This window comes from Physcomitrium patens, chromosome 21 (genome assembly GCF_059467195.1).
Source record: "Physcomitrium patens ecotype Gransden chromosome 21, ASM5946719v1, whole genome shotgun sequence".
Taxonomy (NCBI): domain Eukaryota; kingdom Viridiplantae; phylum Streptophyta; class Bryopsida; order Funariales; family Funariaceae; genus Physcomitrium; species Physcomitrium patens.
This window is the reverse complement of record NC_143430.1, coordinates 11,609,579-11,615,709: the sequence shown is the minus strand read 5'-3', so window position 1 is coordinate 11,615,709 and position 6,131 is coordinate 11,609,579. Positions and strand designations below refer to the sequence as shown.

General features: G+C 32.0%; 1 long non-coding RNA gene across 1 annotated transcript; it reads left to right on the top strand.

Moving 5' to 3' along the window:
- The first annotated feature begins 1,113 nt into the window (after positions 1–1,113).
- Positions 1,114–3,252, top strand: LOC149986762 (uncharacterized). The gene is made up of 2 exons (XR_016499810.1): positions 1,114–1,338; positions 2,444–3,252. It is a non-coding gene; the product is annotated as an uncharacterized LOC149986762 (long non-coding RNA).
- Positions 3,253–6,131: the final 2,879 nt, after the last annotated feature.

Sequence of the window (6,131 nt, the reverse complement as noted above, 5' to 3'; positions counted from 1 at the left end):
TTTTTCCAACGTTGATGCCAATCTTCTAATGCCAATATCTCTTAATTTCTTAATTCAATGACTCAAAATTTGAAAAGTTGTTGGAAATAAAGTCTAATATTATTATGTATAAATATAATTTAATCCAATTGGCAGATTTTTGTACATCTTAGATATCCTTGCTAGTCTTTTAAACTCTAGTTCTTGAGACTTTAATATATTTGAATTTCAATAACTTTTGAATTAACCATTGAAATAAGCTCAAACTTACAATACACATTCAATACAACACCAATCACACAATGACAAAATTTTACTTGTAGATCATCTATCAATATAAATTTTCTCCCAAGTTTTTAATGTACTACCAAGTATATTTATCCAAATATGGTATTTGAACCTAAAATGGATAATTCAAATATATCTATTATATATATAAAAAATATTATATGTAATTTTACAAGCAAAGGCACTAAAGAATTAGATCTCATATGTTATAAAATAAGAAATTTTTTATTATACAATATTATGTGTAACTGATTTTTATTATACCATATATTTTCTTTTCTTTTGAATAGAACTACTTTTGTTTCTACTTCATTTTATACATGTTTAATTTATAAAATATTATAACTTTTTTATATTATATAATATATTAATTCAAGATTATCTTACTTGTATGTCAACGTCTATTTATTAATTTTTTCAATACATTTATATTACATTACATTACATTCAAAAATAGTTTTCAATATTTTAACATATTAAATGCATTTATACATTAAAGAATTGATTATATTAATAAAATATTAAATATTTAAATGGTATTAAATATATATATAATTAAAATATTTTAATTATATAATTATTAAAGTTAAATCATAGATTATTTATATTTTAAAACAGTATTATTACTTAAACATAATTAAGTTTATCCTCCTAACCCTAGCTGGTGGTGGCGAGGATTGGGGCCTGCGACCCGCCGCAGCAGCCCAACCCCGCCTCCGACGGGCTGGAACGGGGCACGGAGCTGGGGAGGCATGGGTTATTTCAGGATGGATGAATATCATCCCCTAACAGCCCAGTGCAATCTAAGTCCTGGTTCGCCCCATCCCAGAACCCAGTCGGGACTTAGTCGTGAGGAGGTGGAAAGGTAGCAGACCAAGCAACAAGAGCACAGCAGAGGGCACAAGTGCGAAATTTTGTTTCAGGTTTAGTCCGATCGTGGCTCTGTGCTCATGTTTCCGCTCGCTGAATCTAGGGACATGGACGTGTCGTCGATCGCCTGTTTAAGTGGCGAGGGAAAGGTCTCAGGGAGGATGCTCTGACGACTCTTCACGTCGATCTGCTCGCTAAAGGGTAAATATTTCGTTGTTGCGTGAATTCTCGGACTCAGTTTGCCTGTGAAGGTAGTGAAGAAGTTGATAAATCTCGCTTTCTGTGGGCTGTGATGTGATGGATCGTCTTTGAGCCGAAACGTGAGGTGGTGTAGTGAGTAGGAAGCGTAGCATTGAGCAGAACGGGCTTCATTTTTGACATGGATATATTTGGTCTTTGTTGCATGCTAATCTCTGGGAAGTGGACATCGCTTTTGAGGGTCTGAGCATTGATCCCCGATTGGTAGTTCAATCTACCTGTAGTTGAGTAGATTTTTGTTTTATCTATTTATTTATTTATTCATTTTTCTTGCATCAGTCCGCTAGTTGGACGGCGCATTTTGGATAGGAGGATGTTGGTTGGAGATTGAGTGAATATCCCCAAAGGTTCCAGTAATCTGAGTTTTGTACCATTTTAGTACTTGACGTCCCTACTTAGACTGTATGGGGTTACACTGATAAAATACTTAGAGATATTTATGAGCCTACAATAAGCTTTTTGATTGGGAAGTATATTCCGTGAGTTTGTAGTGGGAGCAGCACTTTCTACGTGCGCATGTTAACGAATAGACAAATTTTCTCATGTGATTCTTTCAGTGAGATGATAATTCGAAGTTCAACCACGTGAGTAAATGTGCGTGTCTGTGTGTTTCAACCATACACGAAGACCGCGGACTGCAGAAAGTTGAAATGCAAGATAGGTCTCTACTGGCTGGGTTTTCTCAAGAGTTAGAAGTTCATCCAGGTTTAAAGCGTTCAAAGCGAAGTTCCTCCTTGTTACAAGACATGATTCCTTTTTAATGGTTTTAACTTGAATTTTGTGACATAACTTTAAGTTCAAAGGCTGACCTCGAACCCTTTGACCGTAAAATGGGGGCACAAGATGTGAAGACAAACTACTTTCATCGACGAATTGTATCTGTATGAACTATTTATTCATCGAGATGGACTTAGAGAACAGCGATTGACCACACAAGTCTTACGTGCTGGTCCTCTTTTTTTTGACATGGTGATCAAGGTTTTTACGTGAAATGAAGAGAGATGTTGTTTTGGGAAGTTGGTGAATAATACATGAGTTTCGTATGCAGGTACTATACGAGCAGAGGTTCCATTGGGACCCGTCCGCAGGAAGTTTGTCTTAGGTTTTTTTCTTCTGTCGGCGCAAGGTTAAGGTAGACTAGCAGATCAGGAGATTGAGCAGGTGGTAGCGAGGAGTAAGCAGTGGCTCGGGAATATTTTGAGGTCTGGCTTGGAGCCGTAGCAGTGGGTCTTGTGTCGTTCGGAAGCTCCGACACACATGATTCTGTGGTAGTACGAACGTTCTGGTAAGATCGGCATTGAATTCATACACAAGTTGAATATTGTGATTTAAATGTAGAGAATTGTTGCGCGAGCTTACTTCCTTCTGCCAATGTGAACGCCGCTAATTGTTGTCCGGAGATTGGATAGAATATTGTATGAATGTTTAATACAGATAGAATTTGCCATCGATTGTGGGCGGGTTCATTGTTGGAGGGCGTTGGATTTTCTTCGATCAGTATGCTGGATATTGGGATTTCTGAAGGTAGGAGCCGCTTGATGTAAACTTCCTGGAAAGTTTAGAATCATCGAAATAGGAACTGAGGAAATTGTGGCAACGAATCAAATGACAAGCGTTGCAGTGCGTGGGGAGTTTGGATCACATAGTTTAGCAGTAGTTGTGGGAGCTCAACTTTCGGATTGTCATGAGTGTTTTGTGTCGCCGAAGCCGCATAAACAATGGTTCCAACAAGCTTAAGAGCCATCGAGATGGGAGTGTTGAGGTAATTGGAGCGGGCTGCTGGAGTGAAGGGAGGCCCTCAACCTCAAGCAAATAGGCTGTGATAAGTAAGAAAAGAGAAAAGAATTGAAATTTTTATATTTTGTGTATGTGAGTTGGTAAGGTGATCTAGTTTGTGATTGTGTTTTTTTTTTTTTTTTTTTTTTTTTTTTGCTATTAAATTGTTTGTTATTTAATAATTTATTGTGATTGTTGTGAATTAGTCATTAAGATTAAGAGAAAGGGTTGTTAGAGTTGTTGAGAGATAGAGCTTGTTGGTATATATTGGGTATGTTAATGTATATTAATGTTTGTTTGAGTAAGGATGGTTTAGTAGTTGTAAGTTTTTATACCATTTATATAAAGACATATTAAACAAAAACCAATGTATAATTCTATGCAAGAATATTAAACTTGTAATGAAGGCATATGATTACTTGATGACTTACAGTAATGGTGGATTAAAATATGAAGAATTATTGAGTGAATTGTTTATTATATTGAATAAAATTTATTTACTTGTAAAGAATTGTGGAAAAAAGAAATGGTCTAAAGCAGCAATAATTCAATTGAAGAACAAAGAGTCATTCAAAGAACTTATATTAAAGTGTTGTTATGAAGCAAGAAGTGATATGCTTTTGAAGGACTTGGTAAAATATTTGAAGGCAAAGTATTTAGTAATTTTAATGTTGTAAGCTATGATAAAGTAGAAGGTGATGAACAATATTTATATGAAAGGTTGTCTCTTTTATATGATAAAGAAGATTTTGAAATATGTAGATTGGCAGAGCATCTATTATAAAAGTTGGTAGACTTTCATTGCACAGAAGGTGGAGAATTAGATGATTTGAAACTATCATCATATATTGAAAGTATTAAAATTGTAAAGTACATAGGTAAAGGATCCTGTAAAAAAGTATATAAATCAAAATGGTTTGGACTTTTGTAAGCAATCAAAAAGATGAAGAGTATGCATATAAAATCTTTTATCAAAGAAGTAAACATCTTAGAAAGGCTTAGCTATCTCAATTTAATATTATATTATTTTACAATAAAAAATAAAGCAAATGAAAATAGTGGATGTTTTGCATTTAAAATAAAGAATGATCATGTATATTTGGAGATGGAATTGATAAAAACAAGTTTAAGAAATATGTTAGAAACAAATAGAAAAGCATCTTACATATTTTTTATTGATATCATATATCAAATTGCAAAAAGAATGTGTTACTTGCATGATATGCACATTGCACATTGTGATTTGAAACTTGATAATATTTTGGTGAATATTGAGGAAAAGAAAGTGGTAAACAAGTTTATTGAACATGCTATTGTAAAAGTGATTAATTTTGGAATATCTAAGATTGAAGTTAGTAGTAATCCAAAAACAATAGAAAATAATCATATTTATGGTAGTACACCTTATATAGCCCCTAAAATATTGAAGAATAAACATTAAATAATGACAATGTGTCCTTTTGAAGCAAATGTGTTTTCATTTGCAATGGTGTATTTTAAGATTCTTTTCAAAAGAGATCCATTTGATGATTGTAGGAGGGATGAAATATTGGAAAGAATAGAAAGAGATGAGAGACCAAAATTACCTTCAAATTGTGATGAATTAACAAAACTCATCAAAGAATGTTGGAACTTGAATCCATTGCATCGACCTAAGTTTGCAAAAAATTATGAAAGATTGATAGTGTTAAAGAAAGAATTGATAGGTGGAGTTATTGCAGCAAAAATACCATATTTTTGTGCATCAAAGGACAAAAGTCATGAAGGTATAGAATTACAACAAATATACAATAGATTGCTAGTTCCACAACCAATTCTATTAAATGAGGTAAAAATTTCTTGAATTAATTTAATTAATTTTTTATTTTTTATTGTTTACAAACTTACTTGCTATAGGCCTAGTTTAATTGCCTTCATTAGAGAACTAATTTGAAGATCTAAATTAAAATATAATGTATGCTTTATGTAATTTTTTATTTTATCTAGTATATTGATATATGATTTAATTTCTTATTGTAGGTTGAGACAATTAATGAAGAAATTCTTGATAGAAAACATTGCTTAATGCAATTATTAGACCTTTGTAGATACAAATTAAAGGCATTGTGTCTTATTAGAGTGGGTGGATTAGGTAAGACAACAATTGCAAAAGCTACATTAAATGATGTGAAGTACATGTATAATGCTTCATGCTCTATTGAGTGTATTAAAAGTAATAGTGATTATTATAAAATCACTTGCAACATCTTAGAATAATTTAAAGTTAAAACTAAAACAAAGGATTAAAAAAAATTACAAGAAAAGTTGAAATTATTTTTGACCAAAAATAAAGTTATTATAGTCTTTGACAATATAAAGAATCAAAGTCAAATTAAAGATGTTGAGCCTATGGATGAATTATTTGCTATGAGTGGTAATACATTTATTATGACAACTTGAGATTGGAAAGTTATGGAATTTTGTAAGATAAATATTAAAGAACTTGATGAAAAAACAAGTTTGAGGTTGTTTATTACTTATTCTTCTGGATATAATCAAAAAGATTATAAAAGCAAGCAATGGCCTATCATTGAGCTTAAAAGTTATGGATGCATATTTAAGAAAGAAAAAAAGTTTGAGATGTTGAGAGCATGCTTTTCAAAGGTTGAAGAGAGGAAGAGAGTTGGATGGAGATGAAAAGAATATTGACTACAAGATTTGGAATATATTGAGAATAAGTTTTGGTAATTTGAAAGTTAAAGAAAAGAATATGTTTTTGGACATATGTTATTTCTTTTGTAATGATATATATCTACAAGGCATCTTAAAAGAAAGGGCATTGCAAGTATGGTCCAACTTTAAAGAAAATATATTAGAAGATATGGAATATACATTAAATACATTTGTAAATCAATCATTGATAATAGTAGATAAAGATAGAATTTTAAAAGTATATGATCAATTATGTAACATGGATAGAA